Source organism: Nyctereutes procyonoides, unplaced genomic scaffold (genome assembly GCF_905146905.1).
Source record: "Nyctereutes procyonoides isolate TBG_1078 unplaced genomic scaffold, NYPRO_anot_genome, whole genome shotgun sequence".
In the NCBI taxonomy this organism is placed as follows: Eukaryota; Metazoa; Chordata; class Mammalia; order Carnivora; family Canidae; genus Nyctereutes; species Nyctereutes procyonoides.
In genome coordinates, this window is record NW_026575044.1 from 40,577,156 (window position 1) to 40,598,888 (window position 21,733).

The 21,733-nt window shown below is 42.1% G+C and overlaps 1 protein-coding gene and 1 non-coding gene across 3 annotated transcripts in view; one reads left to right on the forward strand and one right to left on the reverse strand.

Moving 5' to 3' along the window:
• Positions 1–17,955, reverse strand: part of YES1 (YES proto-oncogene 1, Src family tyrosine kinase) — a 63,359-nt gene extending 45,404 nt beyond the window's left edge. Inside the window, exon 1 of one of the 2 annotated variants that reach the window (XM_055323769.1) lies at positions 17,933–17,955. The gene's annotated coding sequence lies outside the window, so the exon portion shown is untranslated. Of the gene's footprint in view, positions 1–17,603; positions 17,843–17,932 lie in introns of those variants that run through there. The other variant, XM_055323768.1, reaches the window with a different exon arrangement.
• LOC129509194 (U6 spliceosomal RNA) lies at positions 3,726–3,829 on the forward strand. Its single transcript, XR_008664304.1, has one exon. It is a non-coding gene; the product is annotated as a U6 spliceosomal RNA (small nuclear RNA).
• Positions 17,956–21,733: the final 3,778 nt, after the last annotated feature.

Here is a 21,733-nt window from a genome sequence, read left to right on the forward strand (position 1 = left end):
TGGTGAACATGGGAAGGTGCTAGAAGGGTGGCTTTCCTGGAAATTCATGCCCTTTCCCACATGCTTTGCCTTCCTTATTCATCTCTTCCACCTGGTGGTTCCTGAGTTGTATTCTTTTGTAATAAACCATTAATCTCGTAAATCAACTGTTTTCCAGAGATCTGTTAGCCATTCTAGCAAATTATCAAACCTGAGGAGGGAGTTGCTGGAACTCCCAATTCTTAACCTTGTTGGATAGAAGCTGTGGGCAATCTGAGAATCCATTATTTGCAACTGGCACTTGAGATTGAGGGTAAGGGAGCAGTCTTGAAAAACTGAGCTTTTAATCTGTGGGATCTAATGCTAACTCCAGGTAAATAAGTGTCAGAATTGAACTAAAGAACACCCAGCTGGTGTTGGTTAAATTAGCTGGTATGGGAAAAAACCCGTATGTCTGTTAACCAGAGTATTCTGTGGGTACTGTACAGAGGAAACAGAGTTCTCCTTCAGCTTGTTTTTTTTTTCCCCCTTCATTACTATACTGGACAGTGCTCATAACCACTGTTGTATGCTTCTCTACTAAAAAAATATGTAGTTTATTCCCAGAATCTAAGGATAGGTTTTTTTTTTTTAAGATTTTATTTATTTATTCATGAGAGGCACAGAGAGAGAGAGAGAGAGAGAGAGAGAGAGAGAGAGAGAGAGAGGCAGAGACACAGGCAGAGAAGCAGGCTCCAGGCACAGAGCCCGAAGTGGGACTCGATCCCGGGACTCCAGGATCATGCCCCGGGCCAAAGGCAGGCACCAAATGGCTGAGCCACCCAAGGATCCCCATAAGGACAGTTTTGTATTAGGATGTCTATTCATAATTCATAGTATTAAAAAATAAGAAAAGTTATCTATTTCAAAATAAAATAAAAAATTAAGTCAGTATCCACTCCTACTTAGTAAGATGAAACGTAACATGACACAGAAATAGAAAAATCCTAGAGTGGGTGGCTCAGTCAGTTAAGCATCTGCCTTCAACTCAGGTCACAATCCCTGAAGCTCCCTGCTTCTGCCCCTCCCCCCTGCTTCTTCTTTCTCTCTCTCTCTCTCTCTCTCTCTTTATGAATAAATAAAATCCTTAAAAAATATATATAAGAATCCTTCTATTATATATCTAGAGCTAAAGCTCAAATAAACTCTGGCATCATGGCTTAATGGCAAACCCTAGAAACAGTCTTACTAAATTTATAATAATACTTTGACCTGTTCTGAAAGTACTAAACAATGCAATTAGATAACATACCAAATAAGATGGATATTAGAAATGAGTTGGGTCAGAATAATTATTTATGCATAATGATTATTTATATGGAAAAAAACCTAGAAAAATTAAATGAAGTACCATCAAAAACATAATTTTTTTTTTTTTTAAGATTTTATTTGACAGAGAGAGCACAAGCAGGGGGAGTAGTAAGCAGAGAAAAGGGAGAAACAAACCCCTTGCAGAGCAGGGAGCTGGATGTGGAGCTTGATCCCAGGTTCATGATCTAAGCTGAAGGCAGATGCTTAACCAACTAAGCTATCCAGGTGCCCCATAAACAAGAGATTTATATAAACCAATTAAAAAATACTTACAGCAATTACAAAATTTCTATACAAAATTCTATATACAATTACAAAATATATATAGATATAGCTTTTACATACTAAAAACAGCCAATTATAAAAATACACTTTAAAAACAAACCATTCAGGGATCCCTGGGTGGCACAGCGGTTTGGCGCCTGCCTTTGGCCCAGGGCGGGATCCTGGAGACCCGGGATCGAATCCCACGTCGGGCTCCCGATGCATGGAGCCTGCTTGTGTCTCTGCCTCTCTGTCTCTGTGACTATCATAAATTAAAATAAAAATAAAAATTTAAAAAAATAATAAAAAAATAAAAACAAACCATTCAAAACCACAGATACCTGCTAAAAGGAATCAATGCTTCTTGAGTAAACAGTCAGAGCAAGGTAAGTACAAGATGAGCCTGAGACATCTCACACCAAAAAAATAAAGTAGTACTCAGAAAATGATGGGAATATACCAAAAGTACATGGGGCCATCTTGAAGACCTTGCTGACCAAAAACAATAAATTTGAGCATCAAAATGAATAAGCACAGGGATGCCTGGGTGGCTCAGTTGGATAATCAACCTTAAGTTGGTTAAGGTTGATTTCGGCTTAGGTCATCATCTTGGGGTCCTGGGATTGAGCCCCATGGGCTCCCCCACTCAGTGGGGAGTCTGCTTCTCTCTCTCCCTCCCCTCTCTCACATGTGGTCTCTCTCTTTCAAATAAAATCTCTTTAAAAAAATGAATAAGAACAGGGACGCTTGGGTGGCTCAGTAGTTGAGCATCTGCAGGTGTGATCCCGAGGTCCGAGATCGAGTCCCACATCAGACTCCCTGCCTGGAGCCTACTTCTCCCTCTGCCTGTATGTCTGCTTCTTTGTGTCCCTCATGAATAAATAAAATCTTAAAAAAAAAGTTTTGTTTTCTTTTTTAAGATTTTATTTATTTATTCATGAGGGACACAAAGAGAGAGAGAGAGGCAGAGACACACAGGCAGAGGGAGAAGCAGGCTCCAGGCAGGAAGCCCGATGTGGGACTCGATCCTGGGACTTCAGAATCACACCCTGGGCCGAAGGTAGGCACTAAACTGCTGAGCCACCCAGAGATCCCCAAAACAAAACTATTTTTGGGAAAACACAATTCAACCTACAACTGTATATTGGATAATTATAAAATAGCTTTGTTAAAATCTCTAAATTTAATCTTTGTATTGCAGTTAAGAAAACATCCCTGTATTTAGGAAATAAAGGTTAAAGTATTACTTAAGGGTAATAATAAGACATGATATTTGCAACTGTTTTTCAAGTGGAGGGGGTAGGAATGTCTAGCTTGTACAGGAGTAAATGCAACTTCTTGGGTGCCTGGGGTTGCTTAGTTAAGCGATGGACTCTTCACCTCAACTCTTTTTTTTTTTTAAAGATTTCATTTATTTATTCAAAGAGACACATGGGGGCGGGGGGGGGGGGACGCAGAGGGAGAAGCAGGCCCCATGCAGGGAGCCCAACATGGGAGTCGACCCGGGTCTCCAGGATCACACCCCAGGCTGCAGGTGGTGCTAAACTACTGTGCCACTGGGGCTGCCCTTCACCTCAACTCTTGATCTCAGGCTTGTAAGTTCAAGCACCAAGTTGGACTCCATGCTGAATGAGGAGCCTACTTAAAAAAAAAAAAAAAAAAAAGTAACTTCTCACAGCTTTATATCTTCATCTGTAAAAATACAGATATTAAGAACACTAACTCAGGGCACCTGGATGGCTCAGTCAGTATGCACCTGACTTGATTTTGACTCAGGTCGTGATATCAGGATCCTGAGACTGAGTCTCATGACTGGCTCCATGCTCAGCAGGGAGTCTGCTCAAGATTTTCTCTCTCTGGGACGCCTGGATGGCTCAGTGGTTGAGCATCTGCCTTTGGCTCAGGGCGTGATCCCACAGTCCCAGGATGAAGTCCCACATCGGGCTCCCTGCATGGAGCCTGCTTCTCCCTCTGCCTATGTCTCTGCCTGCCTCTCTCTCTCTCTCTGTCTCTCATGAATAAATAGATAAAATCTTAAAAAAAAAAAAACTTATTTTTCTCTCTCCCTCTGCACATGTGTGCATGCTCTCTTTCTCTCAAACAAATAAATGTCTTTAAAAAAAAGAAACGCAGTGCTCACTTTGAGAGCATATATACTAAAACTGGAAAGATGCAAAGAATAGCACAGCCTGTGGACAATGATGAAACACAAATTTGTGCAGGATTCTGTATTTTTTTAAATCCTTTCATTAAATAAAATTACTAAATGTCAGAATACTTAAGTCAGATTTTCAAAAGAAAAATACTTAACTCACAGAGTTTTGTCAGAAGTGAATTACTTAAAATATCCAGTATTTATCACTGTAACTGGCATGCAGGCAATACTCAATGAACATTAACTGCTCTTCTTGCTGCTGGTCCTCATCATTCATGTATGTGGTATTGGCACAAGAATAAACAATATTTGGGAAAGAATGAAAACCCAGAAACAGACCTGAAAGTAAACAAACCTCATTTAAGGTATTGTTTAATGTGGTTTTTGTGTGTGTGTGTGTTTTTTTTTTTTTTTTTTTTTTTTTGGAAACATCTACCTGTCTCTATTATGGAGGCCTCAGAATATCAGAAATGTCTTTCAGGACACTCACACAGAATTCTTCTGGACCTAGAAGCTAGATGCCCCCTTAGCCATTATATACTTTCTTATTCTCTTTTCTAATTTTTTTTTTTAAGATTTTATTTACTTATTCATGAGAGACACAGAGAGAGGGGCAGAAACACAGGCAGAGGCAGAAGCAGGCTTCATGCAGGAAGCTCGATGTGGGACTTGATCCTGAGACTCCAAGATCACGCCCTGAGCCAAAGGCAGATGCTCAACCACTGAGTTACCCAGGTGTCCCTAGCTTTTCTAATTTAAAGGGCATCCTCTTGTTACAGAAGTCAGGAGATAAAAAGAAGACATGCTAGGCATTTCCTGTTATCTATTATGTCACCTTCCCTAAGTTGTGCATCTGTGGCTTCCTTCTAGCTTTGAATTTATCTCTAAGAATCATCTACATTGTCATTTTTTTTTCTTCTAGGTATCAATCATTCTAAAAATCCTATTCATCTTCTGACAACATCCTAAGAGGTTCTTGACCTTCTCCTCTATTTGACCTTTATCATGAGTTCCTCCTTCTGACTTAAGTTCTGGTCATTAAAAAAATAAATAAATAAATAAAAATCAAACAATCCAAGCAGAAGAAGAAAAAAAAAAAAAAATCCCAGCAGGAAAAGCTAAGGGGGTGAGGAGTAATGAAATGAGATGGGGGTAGGGCTTTAGCTCCATCATAACCTGCCACTATTCCTACCAAATTCTTTGATATTGCTAATTACTATCATTTCTCAATCACTAAAAGGACTACATAAATGCAGATACAATCCATAATTCTTTTCTGACCCGCTCACACATAGAGTGCTTCTCAAGCTCTTCATATAAAAAGTTTGGGACATTTTTAGACTTTTCATCCTTTTAGGTGGTATACCGTGTGTCAGAATCTGAAATCACAGACTCTTACTGGTTTTCATACATTTCCTAAAGCCCAGGGCATACATCTTCTTGAAGTCCAGAACTACTTTTGCTGTTACTTTTAATATAAACCCAGGACAAAATGGTCCCTACTCCAAGAGTTTTTTTTTTTTTTTTCCAAGAGTTCTTTCTATAATTTTCATATAACTTTTTTCTACTGGCCATAATTAAGTTCAAAACAGCAAATACGGGATCCCTGGGTGGCGCAGCGGTTTGGCGCCTGCCTTTGGCCCAGGGCGCGATCCTGGAGACCCGGGATCGAATCCCACGTCGGGCTCCTGGTGCATGGAGCCTGCTTCTCCCTCTGCCTGTGTCTCTGCCTCTCTCTCTCTCTGTATGACTATCGTAAATAAAAAAAAAAAAAAAAAAAAAAAAAAAAAAAAAACAGCAAATACTTTTATATCTTCTTTTACCACCTAAAACATGAAATTGTATTTTTACATGCTCTGCTTGCAAAAAAGCAAACTTCCAGAAGGTGCTGGGATATTTGACTTTTTCCATCATAATTAGTTTGCTTCTATACTAACATGTTAAATAAGAAGATACCATCTCAGGGGCACCTAGCTGGCTGGCTCACTCAGTAAATCATGCAACTCTTGATCTCGGGGTCATGAGGGTGTTCTCCACAGCGCTTACTTTAAAAACAAAAAAAGGTATCATCTTCGTCCACAACTTTCAAATATTCTACCCGTTTCTACAACCAAATAGCATATTTCCATATAGATGTCTAACTTTTTTAACGGATAGGTTACTTTCTCTCCCCTTCTGTGGCAAAAACTACTACTCTTCCACCAAAAATTCATTTTTCCCTTCTAAGGTTGTCACTGGAAGGTAGCCCTGCCAAAAGACTATTTTTCTTAGCTCTACTTGCAACCAGATATATGCATGTAACTCATTCACCTCAACATAATGTAAGAGGAACTGATGCGTGCCAGAGTTTTTAAGAAGTACAGCTGCTACCTGGGTGGCTCAGCGGTTTAGCGCCGCCTTCAGGCCAGGGCGTGATCCTGGGGACTAAGGATGAGTCCCACATCAGGCTCCCTGCATGAAGCCTGTTTCTGCCTCTCTCTCTCTCTCTCTCTCTCTGTGTGTGTGTGTGTGTCTCATGAATAAATAAATAAAATCTAAAAAAAAAAAAGGAAAGTACAGCTGCTCGAGATATAAGAATAAAATATAAAGAAAAGAAATCCCCTTGTTGTATATACTTTTTTTTTTTTTACTGCTTTTTAACACAAGTCACTGCCAAATCAAACTTCAGTTTCTCCATCAGATTTAAGTACAATGTTTATTTGAATTCAACCTGAGCACTGATGCCACTAGTTTAGCTCTAGGCCTGCCACTCCATGGAGCCCTGAGTAAAAAGCAACTGTGGTTACTGCATGAGATTCTAATGAGGAACTAGCTATTTGTTGACATTTCTTTCTCCCGTGCCCGTGATAAGCAAACACTGCCAGCAGACTGTTATACTGTCATACAATTTAAAGCATTTAATTAGTGCCGCTTACTCTGTGCTATTGTTCTGGATGCTTGGGATAACTTCTGTAACCAAAACAAAGATCCCTCCCTACCTTCATAGAGTTTACTTTCTGGTAGCAGCCACTCTTATCATTTAGACTTGGCACAACAATTTAAAACCTATCTGCCAATACTTATGTAGACTTAATAAACATGGGCAATAATGGAACTGTTGGGAGTGATGTGTAAAAAAGTTGTACGATAGGGATCCCTGGGTGGCGCAGCGGTTTGGCGCCTGCCTTTGGCCCAGGGCGGGATCCTGGAGACCGGGGATCGAATCCCACGTCGGGCTCCCGGTGCATGGAGCCTGCTTCTCCCTCTGCCTATGTCTCTGCCTCTCTCTCTCTCGCTCTCTGTGTGACTATCATAAATAAATAAAAAATTTTTTAAAAAAGTTGTACGATAGATATTCTATGTGGAATAATAATCCTATAAAATCAACCTAGCATTTCTATTAGAAAACAATGCTCCAGGGACACCTGAGTGGCTCAGCAGTTAAGCGCCTGCCTTCAGCCCAGGGTGTGATCCTGGAGACCGGGGATCGAGTCCCGAATTGGGCTCCCTGCATGGAGTCTGCTTCTCCCTCTGTGTCTCTGCCACTCTCTCTCTCATGAATAAATAAATAAAATCTTAAAAGAAAACAATGCTTCAGCTTATTAAAGAGGACAAAGGGGGGACGCCTGGGTAGCTCAGCCGTTTGAGCCTCAGGCTCCCTACAGGGAGCCTGCTTCTCCCTCTGCCTATGTCTCTGCCTGTCTCTCAGTGTCTCTCATGAATAAATAACTACATCTTTTAAAAAAAAAAAAAAGAGGACAAAGGGTACATTCTTAGATACAACTGAAGAAATAAAAGGAAGGAAAAGAAGAAAAAACTTCTAAGATCTTTAAGGAAATCTTTGTCAATGAAATTTGACACTGTAGTAAATCAGTAGCAAACAAAATTTCCATTTGGAGCTTTAGATGAGACTTTTCATCCAGAAAGTAAGGAATTCGTGTAACAATAATATTCACAGGAACAAGCCAGTACGGAAGAATCCTACTATTTCTTCAGAAGGAAGGGAAGCTTTGAATGGCTGATGAGTCTGTACCAAGGTGTAGGAAACTGCCATTAAACTGGGCAAATTTAAAAGCATGCTCTCTTTCTCTAGAATATCCAAAATGTGACGTAGGACCATTCAGACAATACAGATCTTCCATGTATTTCTACCAACTCATCTAGGAATAAATGATTTAATTAGTAGAAATAAAGGCAATGTTGCATATTAGAAATTTGAGCCAGCTTTAGAGTCAGTCATGTTTGAGCATAAACTCAATGTAGGGGAGAGGAGTGTCAGGGAAAAACAGAAGCTGACTATATACACACAGACTCCACATATATTTTACAAACCCAAACTTACAAGTGGACAGCATTTTCTACAGTTTAGTCTAATACCCAATCTTTTGCCTGCTTTGTTCTTTTGATAAATCAAATTTAGATCTAAAAAAAAAAAAAAAAACTTGATTGGAAAAGACATCCAAACATTGTCTCTTTGTTAATCTGGGCTGAACATCTTATTATTAAAAGATAAAGAATGCTTTGGAATTAGTATAACAATTTTTCATGACAAAGCCAAATCTACAAAAAGAAAGCATTTACTACAGTGTAATAATACATCTTTTTCAGTTCATATAATATCTGACCTTGATTGCCATTATGAAATATGTATCACAAAGCTACTTCAACTAAAAAGAAAACTGTAAGTGGTTGAAAATTCTCAGCCCCAACAAAAATGTACAGTTTAAGGAAGAAGGAAAAAGAAATCCTCCTTTCCATCATTCTCTTTATCCCTAAGGAAGTTGTCTTATAGGGAACAGGCTTATTGTCAGATAAATTCAGTTCCACTAGTCATCACTAGTCATGTGACCTTAGCAAACTACATATGTTTTCTTTTTTTTTTTTAAGATTTTATTTATTTATTAGAGACACAGGGGGTGGGGGTGCAGAGATACAGGCAGAGGGAGAAGCAGGCTCCGTGTGGGGAGCCTGACGTGGGATTGGATCCCGGGTCTCCAGGATCATGCCCTGGGCTGAAGGCGGCACTAAACCTCTAAGCCACTGGGGCTGCCCTACATATATTTTCTGATCCTTAGTTTCTTCACATGTAATAAATAACTATCTCATTCACAATTTTTTTTTTGTATTTTGAAAAGGTATTTCAAATACCTAACCGTGATAATACATATGAACTACAAGTGGAGCATACCAACTGCTATAAAACAGGTTTTCTTCCTTCTTAATGCCTATGACAAGTAAACAGGTGGGAAACAGGAAAAAAAAAAGGGACAAACTTCCACATTAGATTCATTCCTCATTTTACCAAGCCTTTTTCTACTTTCCTCATTTCTATTTCTCATTTCCAATCTTTTGAAGCTTTCCCATTTTTCACATGTCCTACAGGTATAGAGTAGGAAATAAGCTTAAAGTGCCTGGAGCAAGCAGGTGAGAGAACTAAGGCAGACCTCTCCCCCACCCGCCCCATACTTAAATTCAGCTTAACAGCAATGCCTAACTGGGAGGGTCCTGGCATCCTAATAAGAAACTCATAACAATGATTTTTAAATGGTGAAGAGCTGGGAAGGTGAGAAGGTAACTGGCAAGGCAATGGGATCACCTCCCGTATAATCAGAACATTTAGTAGACCAAACATTTCAGATGTTAAGAGCTCTGGCTTAAAAAAAACAAAAACCTGAAAATCAATCAGAACACATTTACCAATGAAACACTATTAAATGTTTGTCAAATTCTTATAAACTCGAATGGTCTGCCTGGAAATCTAACCAAAAAAGGCTAACCTCCCCGAAAAGACCTTCTGGGAAAAGATTTTGATTTTCAACGACCCAACTGACAAACTTTGAGAACACATCTACTTAGAATTTTAGTGGCTTTTTCTTTTTCCTTTTTTTAAAAATCTTTTTTGCAAACCTTAAACAGCTAACCATTTTCTAATGTCTATGCTTATTTTGTTCTAACTAGTAACTAAATGTGTTAAAGAAAAAATTCCAGAACAATTACTCTTTTTTTATCAATTAAAAATTTTTAAAGTTTTAATGATAGTGGCTATTTTCCTGATATAATGCAGCAAAGCTATCATCCAAATAATAATTATCTGTTAACTGATATCGCATCTACCTCAATGAATATAAAGCCCTTATCTTTATAATTTTGCTGCAAAATAAATCTGAAATGTTTTTTAAAGGCCTTATTTTCCAATGCACCTTACAGTAAAACTTCTATATAAGAATTGTGAACCTGCATTTATGTCATACCTATCTGTAATGAAATGTCTAGAAAATTAAATCAAGTCTTCCTGTCTAGAGAACTGAGTCCGTTTACTTGAGGCTACACGTATCTAGTGCAAAAGGATTCATTAAAGTTTCAGAGGTATCACACACTAATACCATCAAAAACCAGAGAAGTGTTGTACTGGATTACCACACTAAAAAGATCTACCAATCTATGAAATTTATAGCAGTTTCATCTCAGCCAGTCCCACCCAATTTCTAAAAGGCTGTAGTCATGCTGCAAACATTTTTATAACATCAAAACTAGCACAGTATTTTTTACACCACTGGTTTAATAAATACCCACTTAGGGCAGCCTGGGTGGCTCAGCGGTTTAAGCGCCCAGGGGGTGATCCTGGAGTTCCAGGATTGAGTCCCATGTCAGGCTCCCTGCATGGAGCCTGCTTCTCCCTCTACCTGTGTTTCTGCCTCCCTCCCTCTCTCTCTCTCTCTGTGTCTATCATGAATAAATAAATAAAATCTTTAAAATAATAATAATAATAATAAATATCCACTTAATGAAATAACACTACCTTTGCTAGAGAAAAGTCCCCTGCCAAGTCTATGGATCAGTTCTTTTACGACAACCCTTATTTACCTATTATTTAATTTTATTCCAAATTCTAGATTCTGAAATGTTTCCTTAAAATGTTATTAATATAAAAACTTCAACTGTGGGGATCCCTGGGTGGCTCAGCAGTTTAGTACCTGCCTTTGGCCCAGGACACGATCCTGGAGTCCCGGGATCGAGTCCCATGTCGGGCTCCCAGCATGGAGCCTGCTTCTCCCTCCTCCTGTGTCTCTGCCTCTCTCTCTAGGTCTATCATAAATAAATAGATAGATAGATAGATAGATAGATAGATAGATAGATAGATAGATAGATAGATAGATAAATCTTTAAAAAAAAGAATTTGCTTTAAAAAAAAACTTCAACTGTAATAGAATCACACATTTATATTTATATAAGGCTGAAAGGATATTAGAAACCATCTGGCCCAATTACCTCCTGTTTCAAATGGTGAAACTGAGGTGCAGGGAATTTACTGAACTAATAACCAAGGCCACACAGCTTTTTATTGTCTCTAGTGGCATTAAAATCCAGATGGCCTTCTACCTTGTAGTCCTCTCCTTATATCATGTTGCCTTCTCTGCTCCTTTCAAATATCTGACGGTTAGTAGTCTAAAAATGCCCTTACCTGTAAAATACTAATTGCATAAGAACAAATGTAAGAAATAAACTTGCCAAAGAACAATTATAAGTATTAAATTATGCAGCAAAAGCTATCAACTTTCTCCACTTCACTTCACTCCCATTTCTACTTAATGCTAACAAACTGCTACATTATAAAAAAAAAAAATAGGGGATCCCTGGGTGGCTCAGTGGTTTAGCGCCTGCCTTCAGCGCAGGGTGTGATCCTGGAGACCTGGAATCGGGTCCCACATCGGGCTTCCTGCCTGGAGCCTGCTTCTCCCTCTGCCTGTGTCTCTGCCTCTCTCTCTCTCTGTGTCTCTCATGAATAAGTAAATAAACTCTTAAAAAAAATAAAAAATAAAAATAAATAAATAAAATTAGAGAAATGACTAGCCTTCATAATTAGTTTAAGAAAATCTAGAGTTTATGGGCAACCCAGGTGGCTCAGCGGTTTAGTGCCACTTTCAGTCCAGGGCCTGATCCTGGAGACCTGGAATCGAGTCCACGTCAGGCTCCCTGCATGAAGCCTTGCTTCTCCCTCTCCCTGTGTCTCTGCCTCTCTCTCTCTCTCTCATGAATGAATAAATAAAATCTTTAAAAAAAAAAAAAGAAAATCTAGAGTTTACACACTACTAAGAACATTAAGCTGAAACCAGACAATCTTTAAGTTTCAGTGGTCAGTCCTTTCCTTCCAGTACTTCCTGATTTTACCCACATCCACAGTAACAGCAGACATATCCTATAAACTTTGCATTCTTTTACACGCATTACGTCAAGAAAATAAGGACTTTTTTCTTTCTGTCCTTGATTATAATATTGATTGCTATTAGTAACACGATAGGATAACAAATGTATTTTAGAAAAAAAACTAGGTTTTCTTTTCCTTTTTTTTTTTGTGGTGGATAGCTTGGGCTTTCTATATTCATTAAAACAGTAAAATACATTTCTTTGAAATAAATCTTTAAAGACTAGTTTAACTTCAACTAGTTTCCAGTTTATTAGGAATAGCAAAATGACCTTTAAATTCACATTTGCAAGTGTGTACAGTTTTATAAAATCATTTTCTAAAACAAAACTTTGAGTGTAAAAATCTAAAGAATTTAACAATAGCTTATGAAAAAGCACTAAGTTTTATAAAAGTTTAGTAGAGAGAGTTTTGCTTTATTTTATTTTATTTTTATTCTTGAGAGACACAGAGAGAGAGGTAGAGACAGACAGAGGGAGAAGCAGGCTCCTCACAGGGAGCCCGATGCAGGACTTGATCCCTGGACTAGGGATCATGCCCTGAGCCCAAGGCAGATGCTCAACCACTGAGCCACCCAGGTGCCCCGAGATAGATCTTCAAAATATGTGTAGCAAAATCTGTATTTATAAAGTCATAAATACACACAGAACTACATCTCTGTATAGAACTCAAAATTTATTAAGCATATATTCTACTAGAGACTGTTCTCAATTATTCATATAAAACATTTCCTTGCCACGTATATCACAGTCAAAGAAAGAAATCATCATAATGTAAGGAGAATGTGCTTTCATACTGGAGGAGTTTTGTAGGAGCACAAAGACAAGAGGCAATATGCCAGTGTTTTACTAAGTATGCACCACAATCACAATGTGTACTTGTTAATATTCAGGAGTTCAGTCTTCTGTACCTCTTCCTTCCTTCTAGCTATACAAGTTCAAGCACGGATTCTCCCAATGCTCCCGATTACCCATCCCAAATTAGCCAACCCCAAAAGAAGTTCCAAAGCCTGGAATCAGCAAAAGGATTGTCTCTGTAGATTTTCTGACAGTCATGGTAAAAGAGAGGACAAGATGCTGCTGCTCTTTGTTTAGCATGTTTATAAAATCAGTAACATTTCAGGAGCAGCACAATTTGACTATGGCACCTTCCAGTCTGGGGCTTGCCATATACAGCTGATAATGTATCTGCGTTTGTTGATGTCCATCTTCTCATACTTCAGGAATACAGAACAACAGAAAAAAAGAATCTAGGTCTCCTACTTGCAAAATTCAGGCAGACACAGGGGATATACTGTGTGCCACTAGTTCTAGAAATAGTCCCCTTTGAGGGTCTTCCACTTCCTGGGAGAAAGTAGGATGTCCGAAGAACCTGCATATAAGCTCTCCTGCCATCCCACAAAAAGTAACTGCAGCAGCACTTCTATGTGATACAGCTTAAAGCAGCATGGAGTATACGGTATAAACTTCAGGGAGCCCCATATATGCACTCAAACCAAGGAAACTGAAGGGTGCTGCTATCCTGGGCGCTGAGGCTGGTAATTCAGGCCATCAGTAACATCCTGTACTTTGAAATAATAGGATTCTCTCTCTTTCCTGTAGTGAGCTTCAAGATTTTAAAGAGAAACATCAGGTAAACTCAATCCAGACCAGGATACGTTGCCATCAAGTCTGCTAGTTCCAAGACAACAGTAGTGCTGCTGCAGCCAACAACTCCTTGGCACAGAAACATGCTAAAATGATATTGGCAGCAGCACCGGCTCTTCTCTTTCACCCTGTGCTGTTACTATAGCTCCTTTTGCTAAATCTGCCTCTGAGTTTAGACAGGAGCTGGATGGTTCATAATCACCCAGCAGCTGCAGCTGAGCAATACTCAGCCTAATTGTGGCACTGGAGCAGCTGAGAGGAAGAAAAGCGATAATACATACCCTACCATAGCCGCACACAAACTGCCATACACACTACATTCAATAAGATTACCAAGATAATTTAATAGGCACATATTATTACCTTTAAAGAAAAGCAGTTATACTTCTCTGGAAGAACTCTGGATTTGTATAACAGACCTGTTTAAATCTGAATTGAAGGTGACCTAAGCCATGTAGAGGTCTTAACAATGGAAGATCTTAACTAAAACTTCCTGTAAATATTCATATAACAAAGCCAGTGCCACAAACATCACCTTTATAACATGACTGAAAGTTCCTATAAGAATCGGGCAGAGATGTGATCTCTTCTTTAACTCTACGTTGCAACAATGCAAAGCAATAAAATCAACATCTAAAACAGCAAGCAATCCATTACATAAAGCAAGTAGAATACAATGATTCCCAGAATTTTTGAAACTCCAACACCATACTGTCAATTCGCTTTCTTGAAACAAAACATACTCTTCTGTTAGGTGCCATATGGCACATCTTCACAAAGCTTAAGTAAACGAAAACTTATTATGCTGAGAATTTCATGACATCCTTAAGAATATCAAAACTCAGGCCAAAATTACTCATCCAAAGAATTACTGTTACAGAAAACAGAAAATGGGGAGTGCTTGGGTGGCTCAGTTGGTTAAGTGTCTGCCTTCGGTTCAGGTCATGATCTCAGGGTTCTGGGATGGAGCTGGGACTCAACTGGATTCGGACTCCACTCCTCCACTCCGACTCCCACTCCTGACTCCCTGTTCAGTGGGGAGTCTGCTTCTTCCTCTCCCTTTGCCCCTCCCCGCAGCTTGTGTTCCAGTGTGCCCATGCTCTCTCTCAAATACATAAAATCTTTTAAAAAAAGAAAACAAAATGGTTAAAAGACTTATTACCTTGATGCGATTTTGTCGCATTTAAAGAATTTTGTCACTTATATAATTTTATGAAAAATAAGCTGTATTTTACTGACAAAATAGTATCCATTAGTTTAATACACATTTTGACTACTTAATATTTATCATTCACAATTAAACTAAAGAGGATTTAAAGTTAGTAATATCTGGTTTGTCTACCCTCAAAACATTAACATAATTAATGTATTATTTATATGTCAAAGTAGCGATAAACACTAGCTAAAATATGACGATTATGATTTAATAAGGCTAATCCTGTTTGCAAAGGACAGCCCAGGCAGTGTTCTAAAGGCAGTCACTAAATGTTCTTTACCCAAGCACCTTATATAGTACATTACACAGTCTTCTTAAAAACAAACAAACAACAACAAAAAAAAAAACACCCTTGGAACCACCAGCAGGTTAAAACTTTGTCACCACTACAGAATCTGGGTCCCAATCACAACTTCGTCCCACCTCCCATATCTTTACTTGTACAGAAATCACTTCCTTGCAGGTTTTTTTTTTTTTAATTATACTTTTATTTCCCAAGTTTGCATTCCCGGATACCAGAGCTTAGTAGTGCTTTTTGATATTAGGTGCTTTTTAAAATTGAAGTACAAATGACATACAACATCCTACCAGCTTCAACTGTACATCATAGTGATTTGATATTTTTATATATTATGAAACAATTCCTCCTAAGTCTAATTACCACCTGTCACCATACAAAGTTATTACAATATTATTGACTATATTCCCTATGCTGTACCTTACATTCTTCTGACCTAGTTTGTAACTAAGTTTGTACCTTTTTAATATAATGCTAAAAGGATAAATGACATCTACACTGAACACTAGATCGAGTTAAACACGTTTATAAAGAAAAATTACTCACGTTAACAAATTTACTGCCTAAAAAGATGCAAATTTGGACTTTGTATAAATAAATCTTATACCACAGGTTGGTAATATTTCACTTAATACTGCATTGTTGCTATTAGCTTGTAACATTTATTCTTTCAACATTACATATCATGAAGGAGATCTATTTGCATGGACATTGATTTTTTTAGCTTGAGATTTTCCTGAATTAAAAAAAAAAAAAAGAAAACTTCACCCGTATATTAATATTATACTTCAGTCATAAGACAAATTCCACCTATCTCAGGAAGACGGGTCAAAGTCATAATTTCGCTTTCAGTAGACTAGAAAGGAGTCAATTTTGTGGTTTATGAAGTCAGCAAAAACATACTGCAAAATTAAAAGCTATTATAACGTTATGGTGGTTATACCAGAGTACATATTTTAAAAGCTTTTTTTTTTCTTTTATTCTGGAAACATGGATACGAATGGTCTTGTATTTAGATTCGAATCAAAGGCAAGTGTTTCGTTTTATTTTTTCAATCTTAAGACTCTATGGATTGGTCAACCAGCATTCAAAATCGCCACTGAGGTTTGGGTAATGTCCAAAATTTACAATAATTAGACTTCCTTTTCTTAAATGTCAACTATGACAGTGGTCTCACGTATCAGTAAAACAAAGCAGATGTATGACTGAAGTGAAATAAAACTTTCTTACAGAATGTAGGAAATATATGACGCACACAAAATCCTCGTTCTCCTACATGACACTCCTTCGTTACCTGCCCATTCAAAATGTTTTCTGTCCACCGTGAGCCACTGCCCTAGTTATTAGATTTACCAGGTACTATGCTTTAAGTACACAGTCACATGTACCCATTTAGTAGTATTCTCCTTAGTCCCTAACTTTAGAAATTTACCAGGATGTTTCACAAATACTCAGAATTATCGAGATACCGCTGGCACTGCAATCCTAGAGTTATGAGGACACACGTATACTACGATCTTGTGCAGGTATATGTCAAATCATGTACGTGAAAGCTCACCATGAAACACACATACATGATGGCATGAACATCAAGTTGCGATTCCACTAGAGACTTCTCGTTTCTTTAGCGATTTATAAACTGCTAGACCGTAGGTTATCCCACGCCTGTTTCAACTAATTACGCAGAAAATAATTCAATCCCTGCCCTGGACTTATTTGCCACTCATCAGAAGGCAAAAATCGAAGCCATCCCTACACCGGACTTGGTTTTCAAAGAGCTTCCGAAAACGACGCTAACCCCATGCCCAATAAAGCAAAAGCTGGAAGCGATTACCAAGAAGGAAAACACACTTTAAACCAAAATTTTCTGCAACATGTGGGCAGAGAAGCGAACCCAATGGGAGGTGGAGCGGCATAACACGGTAAAAGCGGACGCTGAATGGCATACTTCCCAACCCCCAACCCAAAACAAAGGAAAACTTTAAACATGTTGCGGTTTTCAATCAAACCAAGTAAAGCGAGAGGCTCCCCCCCGCCCCCCCACACACGCCCACGTCCGCTCTCCCAGCACAGTTGCCGCCCGGCGTCAGCTACCACGGGGACCCTCCAGCTCCGGGACGGAAGGGGGCTGCGGCTCCCGGCCCTGCCCGCGGCCGCGGGAGCCACCAGCGACCTCGCCCCCGGGCACCGCCGGGAGGCAGCGCACCGCTCCCAGGACCTGCGGTCGCACCTGGGCGGGCGGGCGGGCGGGCCCGGGAACGACAGGACGGGGCGGAGACCGAGTGAGGGGGGCGAGCAGGTAGCGCCGGGAAGGAGACACGCCCGCCGGGCCAGCGGGACGGGGGAGGGGAGAACTTTCTCCCCAACTTCCCGACTCCGAGCCTGCCGGGGCGGGGAGCGCCGGAGCCTCGGAGCCTCGGGGCGCGGGCGGGCGGGCGGGCGGGCGCCGGGGCCTAGCGCTGCCCGGGCCGGGGTCGGCCGCCTCCGCCCGCGGGGCCCAGCCGGGTCCTTACCTGCCCTCCAGCCGCGCTCTCATGAGTCGCCGCTACCGCGCGGCCCGGGGCGGCGAGGAGGGGGCGGTGGGCGGAGGCGAGGCCCGCGGGGCCCTCTCCCTCCTCCACCTCCTCGTCCCGAGCGCCCGGCCGCAGCGACGACGGCACAGCCGCCCCGCACTCGCCACTTCAGGAGGAGGGAATTCCCGGGCTCCCCCACCCTTCGGCCTCACTCTCCACCTCCACTCCGCGCGGCGCCCGCCCTCACTCCCGGCTCCGCCCCTCCGCGGCGGGGGCGGGGCGGGGCGGGGCGAGGCGGGGCGAGGGCGAGGGCGGGGGGGGGCGGCTACCTGCGCGCGCCGCCGGCCCGCTCACCGGAACTCACGCCGCGCCCCCCGCCTTCCGGCGCCGGCGCGCTCGGCCGGCTGCGGGCTGCGGGCCGTTCCCCCTCCCCCGCCCACGCCGTCCCAGTCGGCTGCGAGTCCGGGTCACTCATCCGGACCCAACATGGCGGCGGGGTCCGGGGCGGATTCCCGAGGCGGCGCGGGCTGAGGGGGCGTGAGGAGGCGGAGCGCGGACGCACAGCGCCCCCCCACCTTCCGCGGACCCTGCGGCTGCCGACGCTCCGGCCCCGGGAGGTGGAGTGAGGGCGAGGCGCCCGCCCCCTCTTTCTGGGTTCCCTTTGCCCCGCGCCGTGGTGCCGAGGGCTTTGGGGCTTTGTTTGTGTGCGGAGGACAGGGTTGAGTGCGTGCCTTCTGGGACGAGGCTTCCGCACGCCTTGCCGCGGGCAGTAAGACCTCAGCCCCGCCGCGTGAGCCCGGGGGCGCGTCCCTAACGCGCTCTTCGCCGGCCTGGTCGCCGTCCAGAAACGCTCGCGTCTGGCCTCCTTCCGAGCCGGGGATCCTGCCCCAGCGCGGGAGCTTCCTGTTGACTGTTGGTCGAACCAGCCTTGCCGGGCGGGGGAACCGGAGCCGAGTTCTCCCGGCGAGCTCCCGGGAACGGTGGCCTGGGCTGATCCCCCGGCAGCCCCCCCCTGGGGGACAGGTGTGCATACCCTGCCTGACAGCTGCGACCCCGAAAGTGCGGCAGCCCCGGCGAGGACTCCGCTGGGGAATCCGGGCACCGTTCCTGGGTGCTCGGCGGCCGGGGGCTGGAGGAGAAGGGAGAGGGTCCGGAAGGAACAGACCGAGCCCGCAGGCTCTTCTGCCGAAACCGCCGCTGCGCTGTGCGACTCGTAGACTGACTTCCCCCTGCACTTCCTCCTTGGTGGGGTTGTCAGGACTATTAGTGTGGGTCTGTTGGTTTCCTTTGTGGTTTTCAGTGAAATTCGGAGTCCTCTTTGACAAATAAGAAATGATACAATCGTATGTGTCAGTGTTCCGGCATTCTAGGAACTTAGGAAATGAATATAAAGGTTTGGATTTTTTTTTTTCCTTCTTCAGCTTACTAAAATGAAGCAAAGGTAAGCCTAGGCGTTCCCGTTGACAAAAAGGTACCCATAGTATGGCATGGTGCTTTAATTTGATTTAGCTACTAGAATTTCATTTCCCCTTAACTGTATTGGGGATCAAACATTTTTATGCAGGTTTATAGTCTGTTTTGTTTTGTTTTGTTTTGTTTTAGTAGAAAATAAGATGGGCAGCCCGGGTGGCCCGGCAGTTTAGCGCCACCTTCAGCCCCGGGGTGTGATCCCAGGGACCTGGGATCGAGTCCCGCGTCGGACTCCCTTTGTGGAGCCTGCTTCTCCCTTTGTGTCTCTGCCTCTCTCTGTGTGTGTGTGTCTCTCATGAATAAATGAATAAAATCTTTAAAAAAAAAAAAAGCTTTTGAGCTGTTACTTTTCTAGACTTCTAGATGAAATACAGATAACATATTTGTTGTCCTAAGCTCACACCCTCAAAAAAGTGAACTCTAACATACTGATTTACCCCAGTTTAAGGGATGAGTTGGCTTTGAAGATGTTCTGTATAGAGGTTGTCTTTTTTTTTTTTTTAAGATTTTGTTTTTATTTTTATTTAAGAAGCAGGCTCCATGCAGGGAGCCGGATGTGGGACTCGATCCCAGGTCCCCAGGATCGTGCCCTGGGCTGAAGGCGGCGCCAAACCGCTGGGCCATCGCGGCTGCCCACCCTCATATTCTTTTTGTTTGTTATCTCACTCCTTGTTTTATATTTTGGAATATTCATCTCACAATATCAAGTTTTACTCTGTAAATAACCTGGAGACTCCAATTTTTAGACTCAATGGCTCACTTATTTCCAAGGGTATTTAAAACAACAAAGCAAACCACCAACAACAAAGCAACCAAAAACCCACACTAACACCACCAACAGCAACAAAAGAGAGGAAGAGAATCCCTAAAGTCTTACTGAGTTTGTTAGGATAGAAATTGCTTTTAAGTGAAAATCTGTTCATTCAGGAAGACAAATGAAGTGTACCCGTGTCCCTCCAGCATGGAGGTCTGGTATGTATGTGTTAAGGAGTGATAAGGGATCTAAGTCTTGGAATCCCTGGGAGAGTCTGCTGGGTGAAGAAGCTAGGGGAACGCTTGAAACAAAAGTAATGAAATATGTTAAGTCCCTACAGAAGTGACGGCATCATTTATTCAAGTTTGTTAATGCTTCCTGAATGCTTTGAGTAACTGAAAGTTTAAAAGATTCAGAGCTTAGCTGGGGCATATTCAGTCTCACCCTAGAACATGTGATTTTTGCCAGGAAATATTTGTAAGATAAATCTACCTGCTGCTGCTGCTGCTTCTATTACTGAGGCTGTGATGGTGATTTTCTTTTCCTGATAACTAGAAAGCCTGCAGTCCTACATGGGCGCATGCACTGGTCTCTGCTCTCTAATTACCATCCCACTACAACCCCCCTCAAAATGCCTTCCACTGGACTTGTGGACCTTCTCATGTTCACTCAGTGCCTGAAGTTACCTACAGCACGTTAGCTCTGCCTCCTCCACCTGGTCAAAACTGCTCGTAGGCCCAAACAGGAAGAATATAAGGACCACTCTTAACAAAGATCTGGAAAATCAGGCAAATGGAAAGTATTCAGCGTTGAACATTAGGCTCGTTGTGCCAAGCTTAGGGAGAGGTGCGATATAACCCATCAATTTCTGAACACTCCTGATGCCTTTCTTTGTTGCCTCCAGGACTGCTGCTGGTGTATTCTTCTTTTTACTTCCCCTCAACTGGGCAAGGCCTAAGAGAACCAATTCATTGGATGTGTACGGATACATCCTGCAATCAATAGATGTTACAAATGCCAACCTTATATATATAAGCTTCAGCAAATCCAGCCCATCTTTCTGCTCTGTTTTATTCTCTCCAGCTTCTAAACGTGGCTACCTGGTCTAAAATAGAATTCCACCCTGTGCCCTATGTGCTCTCGGGCTCCAGGATTATTTTTTGGAAGTGTAATCTTTGGGTTAGAATCTACTTTGGGGTCATCTCTTGGTTGGTTTCTCCAACTTATGCTCTTTCTAGTTCTCCCGCAGTTTGGTCCCAGGCCTGTTATACCTAGGAAAACCCCTAGTTTCTGCTCCAGCTCCTCCTGATACCCACTCTGCCTGTTCCTAGATAGCCTTACCTATAACTTTAAACTTTCACACTCTCAACTTAGGTCTGTGTCAGCAGTTTTCTTTCTTTCTTTCTTTCTTTCTTTCTTTCTTTCTTTCTTTCTTTCTTTCAGATTTTATTTATTTATTCATGAGAGAGAGAGAGAGAGAGAGAGAGACAAAGACACAGGCAGAGGGAGAAGCAGGCCCCACACAAGGAGCCCGATGCAGGACTCGATCCCAGGACTCCAGGATTACACCCTGGACTGAAGGCAGGCACTAAACCGCTGAGCTACCCAGGGATCCCTGTGTCAGCAGTTTCTAAGCTGGATGATGCATGGCATCTTCTCATATGCCTTCCACCTAGCAGAATATAGCATGAGGTAGATACCTTTTTGAGGGTACTGTTGAACTCAAGATCCTTTTCTCTGAGAATGAATGCTCTACTGATAGCAGGAATGTAGCCCTATGATCTGAATACCACTATTCCCAGGCTTCAGGTTGGAATTTTGAATTTTGAGGGAGTGACACAAAGGTGACTCTGATTATTCATGGTGGCTCTGGTATTGAGAATCCAGAGGCAGAAGACTGATGTCT